The sequence below is a fragment of the Callorhinchus milii genome, unplaced genomic scaffold (genome assembly GCF_018977255.1).
Source record: "Callorhinchus milii isolate IMCB2004 unplaced genomic scaffold, IMCB_Cmil_1.0 Scaffold1, whole genome shotgun sequence".
Lineage (NCBI taxonomy): Eukaryota > Metazoa > Chordata > Chondrichthyes > Chimaeriformes > Callorhinchidae > Callorhinchus > Callorhinchus milii.
Window position 1 is genome coordinate 53,417,930 of NW_024704742.1, and position 10,687 is coordinate 53,428,616.

Sequence of the window (10,687 nt, forward strand, 5' to 3'; positions counted from 1 at the left end):
GTCTTGGCAACTACTTTTGATGGTATTTTCTGCTGTGATAAAATTGTTCAAAATGTGACTAACCTTATTTACCAGTGAGATCTGAAATTCCAACTCGTTATAGCCTGTAGCTATATAAGTGACTTAAAATTTGACGTTGCACAGAATTGTGCAAAATTCTTAAATTCAACCTTAATTTGGAAGCTGAGTTCTTTTCTAAATTAAATTAAGTTTAGTGCCAAGAGATTTGTCCACATTAAATGCTGAGAAAATGTATGAATGCATCAAGAAGCTCCCACTTTGTTTTTGGGGGTCTATACATTTAACATTTAGAACTGTAATTTGCAGATTTTTTATTGAAATGTTCCCATTGAAAGAGCTTCCAGATGGCCAATGCTACAACTTTCAATGGGAAAAGGTTAAGCACTTACTTTCACTGCCAAGCGGTTAACTGTGTAGTCTACTTGCCAGTAGTACAGTCACAGGAAAAAAATTGGACTCAGAGGCTTACTAAGGAAATAGTCCATCACTGGAGCTCTCACAGGAGGATTTAATGAACAAGTCACTTTGCAGTGTCTTTTCCAAATGAAAAGCAGAATTAAACGATGAACCACGTTTGCAGCTGTCTCTATGAACTGATATATGAACAGTTTGTTTTAATTACATTTCACTGGCCTACACTATTGCCAGCCTTCCTCAATTCCTAATTAATCATCTTAGTCACAAATTGGCTTGAAGTTCACCAATACTGTACATGATGGAAACATCCCACATACCCGTTCATGGAGTCCACATTTACTGTTCAAGATGGCCCTTAAGAAGTCTGTATTGAATCATAATGGATCATTGGAAATAAAACAAATATAGTCCCACACAAAGTTTTCAATCAACTGTAGCCATATAATCATCTCAGATATTATAATAAGTTTGCAGCACAGAATACCTTTTGTATGAGTTGAAATTTGCAATATTTCATAACTCTTTGAAAATGATAATTATCACATTGAATACATTACAGAATGCTACTAATTTCACCCCAGTGCTTGTCAGAATATTTATATAGGGAACTAGCAGTTAGTCAATTTCCACCAAGGTAAAGCACTCTGAGATACTACTCCGATGAAGAATACTATATAAATGTAAGTTGTTGTTGTTAGGGTTGTAAACAAGCCTCTAATATTTACATTGAATGTAACAATTTAAAGCTTTTTTTCAAATGAATTGGCACTGTTTATTCATGCTACAATTCTAAGACTAAACGAAATGTGAAGTAGAGATGTATTGGAGTGAAGTATTGCTGTGGATCACTCCAAGAAGCAACAAGATTGAAAAGATCTTAAAAATGTAAAGGCAATGAAGAAGTAAGGATGTTCATAAGGACATGAAAATATGCCTTAAATATCAGAAGATGACCAATGCAGTGATCTCAGTTAGCTCAGACCTAAGGGCAAATTGTTCTTCAGCATATACTTTCCTTGAAGCAGCTATTATGTTCTATGTTTGTCCATAGAAAACACAAACACTACATTTCACCATAAGAATCGTGTAAACCGCTTTGAGATGTTTTAACAATATGGTGAATTTATCTGAGAGAAACAAAATTGCCACACACCAGAAGAAGTCCCTATTCTTCTAAGTAACACCATTTGACCAGCAGAAGATATACACATCGACCATGCAACCTGATTTCTATGAAATAGAGGTGGATTCTGTGTTCTGGTGGTTCAAAAGCAAGAGTTCTTTGAATTGAAAGAAATTCTGGGTTAGTGTTTCTGAATTGCAATAAGTTTCCAGCCCTGTACTTTGTGTCACCCATCAATTTGGTCAAAAAGCAAGTAATTTCTCCACATATCCAACATACTCCTGTTTTTCACCTCCAAGATATGTTCTTTGGCAGCTGCTTGCTTGTTTCCTGCTGCTACATGGAACTCAGGGCTCACACAGGTCTGCTGTTGAGTCAGATGCTGATGGTAAATATGTTCTGCCAAGTACCTGAGGGGATCATTCTTCCTCACTGTTGGTGGCCTGCAGTAGAGGTGAATCCTTTGTGGTGTATTGGATGTTGAAGAAGTTGGAGAGCTTTCAGAGGGTCCCCATGGAAATAGTTTATTTTCCCCTTCTCTGCAATAGATATTATGCAGTATTTTTACGATGGGTCCGTGGGTTCCTGTCTAATAGTCGAAATTTATAATTTGATCATTCGCCTCATAGCTATACATGAGTCAAACATGTTCATGCACAAATTGCTGTTATATTTACTTACAATCATTATACTTGACAATAATTACTGGAAAACACTTTGAGACATTTTGATATAAGACGGTAAAAAATGTGACTTCTTTGTATCACTGGCTGATCTTGTTTCTCAAAGGAACAATTTTTCTGAAAAAAATTGCATATGTGTGCATATATGCTGAAACTATTCAGTAATAAATAGTTAAAGTACAGGAATGGTAGATGCAGGCACTCATTGTGAATTGACTGAAGTACCAGAGATGTATGGCATTTGCAAACTAACGCCTTGTGTATTGTGAATGGAAGTGTGTGGCTGGACCATGGAGAACAAAAGCTGCCATTGTCAGAGGCTGCTGGCAAGTTACTCAGGTTTTCAACTTGAGAAAGTTCTGGTCACTACAACATAAAAGAAGTGTTTCATCGTTTGCCATGATGCATGCTGCTCAATCTCTGACCACACGGCTGTGCATGGCAGCACCCACATGGCGGGGAAGAATGAGCCTTTCACTTAGCATTTATAATCCCGTTCTGTTTGAGTCCCCTGGGTCGACAGCCCTCAGTGGTGAGTTGAGAGCACTGAGGAAACAGCATAGCATTCCTCATGGCAGTAGCTTATTATTGGAAAATTCCAGCCTAAAGTCATGAAGACAGCAGATTTTAAATCTGAAAAAACTCTAAGTAGCTCACATTTCTGTGATCTCAGAAAGTTCTCAGAAAAACATGCACTCTTTAATTACTAAGATCCATACTTATGTATTCCATTGGTATAAAAATAGAGCAGCTTCATTGGGTAGTTGACAGAACATCTATTGTTTGCTGTTCCTTAATTTTTTCCATGCTGTTCCTTGTCCTCCTTTTTCATTCCCGACCTTTCAATTACAAATCTGTCACCAGTTCTTTCACACAAAGTAGTTAATCCCAGAAGCCAGCCTGCTTTTTAACCTATTAACATTGCAATGTAATGATGTGATTGTTTGAATATAAAGACAGAGAGAATGAAATTAATTACCGCACTTTGACGTTATTTGGATTTCATACACTTTTCCTTTTGTTCTTCAACAAAACACATAAGAGTGTCATTCTGCACAATATATTTCTGTTTACATATGCTGCTGAATAGTTCTTAACCTGAAACATATTGCTCTTATATTTCAAATATACTTTCCTTTGAAAGTGACATGCACCTATTATGCAGAGTTTCCCAGGACAATAACTCACATCCCAAAGGAATAAAAAAATCTGAGATTTGTGTTATGATTAAACTGTAGCTGCAATATCTCTGACCTGGATCCTTTGTGATAGATGACCAAAGAAGAGATTTTTCCCTGTGATATTCAGGTGTCAGCTTGGTTCAGCTTTTAACCCTCAAGCTCCATGTCGGAACTTGAGTTTATAGACAAGACTGACACTCCAGTGAAATGTTGGAGAGTGCTGAATCGTATCTTTCAGATGATGAGACAATAAACCAGGGTCTTATCAACCGGCTTTTCAGGTGCACATTACAGATTCTTCAAAAAGAGAAAGGAGTTTCTTCTAGCGTCTTGGACAAAGAGTGACCCCACTTATTACATTAGTGCTCCTTTACAGTGGTTTGCTTTTAATAAAGGAGCCTTTGCCCCTCATATGGGGAGCCGCTTTCTGGATGCTGCAAGTGGTCACCAGGTCACTGTTAGCATCACTTTCAGGATGTTACAAAGGAAGTGGCACTGGCTGCAATATAATGATGAAGCTAGCCATATTTCAGTGTGGGATGGCAGCTGGCTTTCTGCATGCTTGCAGTGATGTCAGATGTTATACGATCAGTGATGTAGATGCAGAAGCACTGACTGTAGATCATGCCCCATTATAAAGCTGGATGGGATTTTATGGACCCCCAACTACTGCATTTTACAGGGCTATACTGTATATTTAAGTATAATAATAATAATAATAATAATCCTTGCATTTGATATAGCGCTTTTCACGTCGGGAGGACGTCCCAAAGCGTTTAACAGAACACACTGTAAAGTGAATTGACTGTATATTTGTGGGCGAACGCGGCAGCCAATTGCGCACAGCAATGTCCCACAAACAGTCGTGGATTGAAAATGACCAATTTATTATTATTGTTTTGGGTTTTTGGAGGGATTATTATTAGGCGTGTGGAGTAAGGAAACTTGCCCAAGGTTTCGCCCTGCCTGGAATTGAACTCAGGTCTCTCGCTTGCAAAGCGAGTGCTCTCAAGCGATTTCAAATCTACTGTATATCTGAAATTTCTTATGATTATGAACCATATGAACAATAAAATGTTGTCATGACAATATAGAAATTCAGGCCTCAATTACAATAGGCAGCTACTGTGTTTGACTAGGACATTGTCTTAAAATTTTAGATTGTGTGCAATTTTGAAAATTGTTTGTGTTCAGCATTAACTTGTATGCCAGTTTTCCGTAGTTCTACTTAAGTTTGTTTGGTTTCAAGAACAACAAAATTACATTTGCATAGCGCCTTTCATGTCGAGAGGTACTGGACAGACAGAGTTTCAGACCCGAGCTCAAGTATTTCAGCAAATAGATCATCCAGATATATCAGAACAAAGGGTGTATCAGAATAAGCTCCTATTTAATATGAGTAGGCAAAGTCTTTGTGTCTTAAAATTAATGATTTATTTTTTGGGGGAATAACAAATGCTACTGGTCATTTTGATGAAGTCTTACAGAGCTCAGAGAAGAAGTTCAAGAGCAAACCACCCATAAGAGGAGCATTTCTAAGTGGAATGATAAACAAAGAAACTATATAAGAGACAGCTAGAAATGAGCAGAATGGTTCCTTGCCATTTATTTGATCAGCAGGGAGGGGGTGTTCTTTAACAAATCTCTTCTCGCTTTCATACTCTGGATGCTGTTTCAGATCACTGAACCTATAGCTTTTTCACCATTAAATATTGGTGTCAAGGAAAGATCTGAGATAAAAGTACACTCAATAATATGAGTTTTTAGGAGACAAGTAATTTATTTGGAATGATTATGGAATTCATTCCACAGTGCAAAACAGATAAAGCTGGGCAAACGTGTAATGAGTCAAGGTCCTGTAACTTTATAAGACAGACAGAGTTATAGCTGAGATGCTTGTAATCAGAATTTAGCGTTTTTACAATTTTTTTTAGATTTTCTTACTTTAAAATGTATTCTGCATAACAAAGGAGGCTAATGTATTGGGAAGTTTTTGAATTTTGCGCTATTGGCTAATTTCCATCCATTGTTTCCCTTCTGGATGCTGTAGCACTGCCTTCTGCCAATACTCTTCCAGTAATAATTTTCCTTCAAACATGCCTTTGCACCATTACAATGTATTCCCAAGGAGAATAAAAAAAGAAATGTTTGGATCTTTTACTGATCTCTTATTATTCTGCCTACAGTTATGTAACCGTCTTCAACCATATTGACCGGTTGCTCTCTTCACTCAGCTTAGCGCCTGCTTCATGTACCCCATGCTATCTGTCTCACCATCAGTGGATGGGCTTTACGTCATTCTGCCCCACTCTATGGAACACCATCTGGAGTCCCTCTGACTCACTCCCTCCCTCTCCCCATTCAAAGTCCGTATCAAGACATATCACTTTGAATGTGCTTTTAGTCATCTTTCCTCTCCCAATTCCCTCACCTCTTACCCACACCTTGGGGCCTAGCCAGCATTCCCAAACATTTTGAGATGTCCTCCTAACATTAAAGGTTTAACATAAGTGTAAATTCTGGGTTTACTTTGTATTACTTCTTATTTACATGCATGGTCATTTATTTTTGGTCATACTTAGCTGGCAGGGGAAACACTATGACATGAAGGTGGTTCTCCCAGGACAAAGCTAATCCATTGCACTTCTGGTGTGCACACTCCTGCGATATCCCCAAATGCGGGATACTCGACTGAAAAATTTGTGGTAGTGGGGGACTGTGTTCGCGCTCTCATATGTTTTTTTTCTTCAAGACCCATCTCAAGACCCTCCCCTTCGACTGTGCCTTCAGTCTCCCTCCACCCCCTCCCTGCCCTCAACCCTCCTCAATTCCAATCCTCACCTTGGGTACGAAACATTGATTGTCAAGCGTTTTGGGACGTCTGCCCGACGTGAAAGTCACTATACACTAAACTATATAATTTTGTTGTTGTTGTTTTAAAGAATTTTAGCAGCCATCGAAGGATATAACTAAAATCAATTCCAAAGCAAATTATGGTTTCCTTTCAGGATCAGATGATAAACTGGGGTTTCGCAGAAGAATTAAAATAATTCATCCATCCTGAGTGCTTGGCGTTCAATAACATCCTCTTAAGAAGGTTTCTAATCCATCTTCGTACTGAAAACTGTGACTTGTGATGAGTTAATTATTTCCGGCGTTCCGTGAAATGTATGCTCTGCAATCAGCATATCTGGCAGCCCACCTCCAAGATCATAAAAACAGGCCATTTGGACCAACTAGTTTCTGCCACAGTTTATTCTCGACATTCCCTCTCCCATGCCCATTTAAAAATACGGTGCATAGTTTCCATTAAATCATTAAACCAATTACATTTGTACAGATTTGATAATGGTCCATTCACATAAATTGATCATTAATCCGATACATAGTCCACTTTAAATCTGCATTTGAACATTTGAAAGCAGGCCTTGTAAAAACACATGGAGCCCAATTCTATCTTCAGTGACAGCCTCCTGCCCACACTTGATGTTGCTGTGGGCAAACGGCCAAAGCCAAGTTTTGCAGGGAAAAGGCCCAAGTTTTCAATCCAGAAGTAAATTCCAGCTGTCCTAAAGCCAATTATAGTTAATGTTTGCCTCCAAACTGCAATGAATTCTCGTGGGTGGTTTGCTTTCCACAGCCATGATTGGAGGATTTGAGTGTCTCACTGTAATATTGTTTGTTTGGTAGTATTATTTATTTGTATGCTTCTGTCTCCTGTGTAAGACAAAAGTGCTGCAGCCCAGAAATTGTCAAAAGCTGAATGATTGGCTTCAGGTCTAAACTGCAGAAGTACTCAGCTTTTTGAAGCGTACCTCACCGACATGGGCCAGTTCAGTAATCCTCCTTGATTCCTGGAAGTTCAGGAAGTTCTAATTCATAGGATAATAGCTTCACATGGTGCACAATATCTGCATGTAGTACATAATATTTGCATGAAATATAACAGTATATAGTAATTCTTGCATTTGATTTAATGCCTTATCACATTGTCCAGAAGTCTCTGCTTCACAGGAATTACTGTAAAGTGGTTGTGTATTTTGTAGGCAAAGGTGGCAGCCAATCTGCACACAACAAAGTCCCATAATTGGCCATGAAGTAAATTACCAATTTGATCTGGGGTTTGTTGGTCAGGGCACAAGGAGAACCTCCCTACTCTTTTTGAATAGTGCCATGGGATCTTTAGCACCTGGACAGGTGGACAGAATCTTGTCTTAACATATCATCTGATGGACAGGCATAATGTCTGCATCAGGTTCAGAGTAGCAGCACAAAAGATGCACAAAAAATGTACAAGTAATCCAGCAATAACTTTTCCTAACACTCAATACTTGCTCACAGCATTGTTTTTATTCTTCACATCTTGAACTCCTAACCATAACCAAGCTGCCATGGGGGAATCATTGAATAGCAGTTAGTAGAGGCTTTCCTAAGCAGATGGAAATTTGAGGGTTGATGTCTCCTGGCTCCTGTTGTGTACCTTTTGTTTCCTGGCTTAACGAGTAATATTGGTAATGGTCCTTGGTGAGGTGCAGTGATTGACAGCCATAGAGGACACAATCACATGGAAGGCCCATCTGTCCAGAAGAGAACGGCACACGAGGAGAAGACTGAAGTAAGACAGAGGAGCAATGGGAATGATCCATCCACTATTCTGCAGAATTCTTTTACATCATTTGTTTTTCATAATTCTGATCGAGCTTTCTGTTGGGTGAAAAGAAATGTTTTGATGTGCGGAAGTGTGCGGGTGTGTATCAGTGTGTGTGTGTGTGAACTTGTGAATGTGCATTTGTGCATCTGAGTCTGAATGTGTGTGTGCCTTTTTATGTGTGTGTGTGCACATGTACGCTTGTGTATGTGGAGGGTGTGTGTAATAAACATTGTTTGCTCCAAGTCTTAAAAATCTTAAACATATAATACAAATTTACATTTACATATTGTCAGGATGATCCAATCACTGATATCACTGGATCTTCAATATATCTTCGAAGATATCTTCGACCGTGCCTTTGGTCACCCTCCTACTCCTAACCTCCCCCCCCTCCACCCCTTCTGATCCCAACCACCAACTCGGGTGTGCATCCCTGACTGGCTAATGCCTTGGGACGTCCTCCTGACGTGAAAGATGCTATACAAATGTAATTTGTTGTTGTTGGAAGGCCTGATAGGAGGTTGCGAGTCTGTGTGATTACCTGGTATAAATGCATGGTGTGGCTAGTCTACTGCGGGAGAAAATAAAGCTAACTCGCTGATCATACTTAATGATAGGGGTGAACATATAGCCACATGCAACACCAAGCAATGATTCCAACTATCTTGTTCTTGATTAAACATGTTTTGGGTAATCTGCTTAATGCCTGTGTTGATATGCATAGGATATAAACAAATATGAATGGTTGGTACCAACAAGAATAATTGAATATTCCAGAGGCATTCTGTCCTTGGAAGTTAAAGAATTTGCGGTCCACATAATTGTTCTCTTGGACCAATGCCTTGGGTATTTTTTGTTGGCATGATCCATGTTTGGGTTTCTTTGTGCCCCATTAAGGCCAACAATCCCAAATGGAGATGGGTCTTCACTTCTTGGCTGTTTGTGGGACAATGTGGTGTGTAGATAGACTGTAGAGTTTCCCTACAAAATACACAGTCACTACACTTTACAGTATATCCTGTGCAACTCTTTGAGATGTCTTGCTCACATCCCACTCCTCCACCTTCACTAAGCTGGTTTGTGCCTTCAGCACAACCCCTGACCGCTCTGCTCCACCATCGGCAACTATGCCTTCAGTCACTGAAACTCCCTGCTACAATCTCATTGCTTTGTCTCCCTTTGCCCATCTTTAAATCACATGCAAAGACTTTCCTCTTCAACTGTGCCTATGATCACTCCCCTTTTCTCCTCGACTCAACTTCAAACTCTACCATTTTTCAGTCATTCAAGACACTTCCACTTCCGAGTGGAAGCCACAGCATAAATACAAGTTGTTGTCCTCCCATGGTGTAAGGCACCATATCAAATATAATACTAAAAATAATCATAACCCCTGAATCCTTACAAATCTAAGTATTATTATTTATCTTCTTTAAATTGGATGTTAATGTGATTTGATTATTTTTCATCTCAAATATTCATTTTTAGATTACCGTTTTGCAAATAATTTCACCATTTAATATTCTTTGTGGATTATTGTCTGTCTGTATAAATATTAGACTATGGTGGACTATGAGATCAAATTTAAGCTGTACTTTTGGCAACATGTACCTGTGATTTGAGGCAGTGGAAATGGATGTTGCATTGAAGCACTTGCAGGGGTAAGAGACGGTGCAGATGTGATGGTGGTGAGGATGTTGAGAATGGTGGTGAGGGAGTTGTGCAGGAGATTGACAGAAGAGGTAAGCTTGAAGAGGGCAGAAGGCCAGAGGGGCAAGAGTTCAAAAGACTCAAGGGTAGTGGAGAGGGAATGGGGGATTATGTTTTTCCAGAAGTGGAAGGAGATGGTGGTAAGTGTGATGGCGGGGAGGGTGATGAGGGAGTTAAGGGAGATGAAGGATCAATCAGAGATGGCTTTGTCAGAAATGGAGCGACCACAGGTGATTACCAGGTCAAGGGGGTGGCCACCCATGATAAGAAGGCATTCTTAGTAGAAGCTGAGGCAAGATAGGGAGTTGATGGAAGATAATGGTATTACTCTATGGTATTTGACTTCCATTAAGACATATTCTACAATAGGATTTATCATTTTCTACAAGTATTCCACAAAGATTGAGATTTGCTTCATTTTCTTACTGTTTCAAAGTGTTCAGAATTCAGTAATTTGTTGAATTCTGTTTTAAATTTGAAGTCAGTTTTCTATGGTACTCAAAAGAAACTTACAGAAAACTATCTTCAAAATTAATTGATGATACAATAAATGCTATATTAAATGCAAGGTTTATTGTTTTATTATAAAGAATATCTAATTTTAAAGCCAAATTGCAGTCAATCAAAGAAACAAAACAATCCTGGAAATAGGGAGGCATAAACAGATCTAAAACTGCTGCTCTAAATTTTAGTCAGTGGCCTCTGTCATCACCCATGTTCTTAAGACTTACATTGAAACATGGTCACAGAGGGGCTAACATTCCTTTTCTCCATTAAAAACAGCTGTTTCCAAAATACTGGTCATGAGAAAATGTAATTCCCACAAAGGATGGGTAACTGCAATACATGTGTTTTTTATGCTGGTGAAGCAACCAAATCATTCAATGTGCTGATGAAAGTG

The 10,687-nt window shown here is 38.9% G+C and overlaps 1 non-coding gene across 1 annotated transcript; it reads left to right on the forward strand.

Annotated features, from left to right (window-relative positions):
- The first annotated feature begins 5,999 nt into the window (after positions 1-5,999).
- Positions 6,000-6,160, forward strand: LOC121850769. Its single transcript, XR_006085746.1, has one exon. It is a non-coding gene; the product is annotated as a U1 spliceosomal RNA (small nuclear RNA).
- The last annotated feature ends 4,527 nt before the right edge of the window (positions 6,161-10,687 follow it).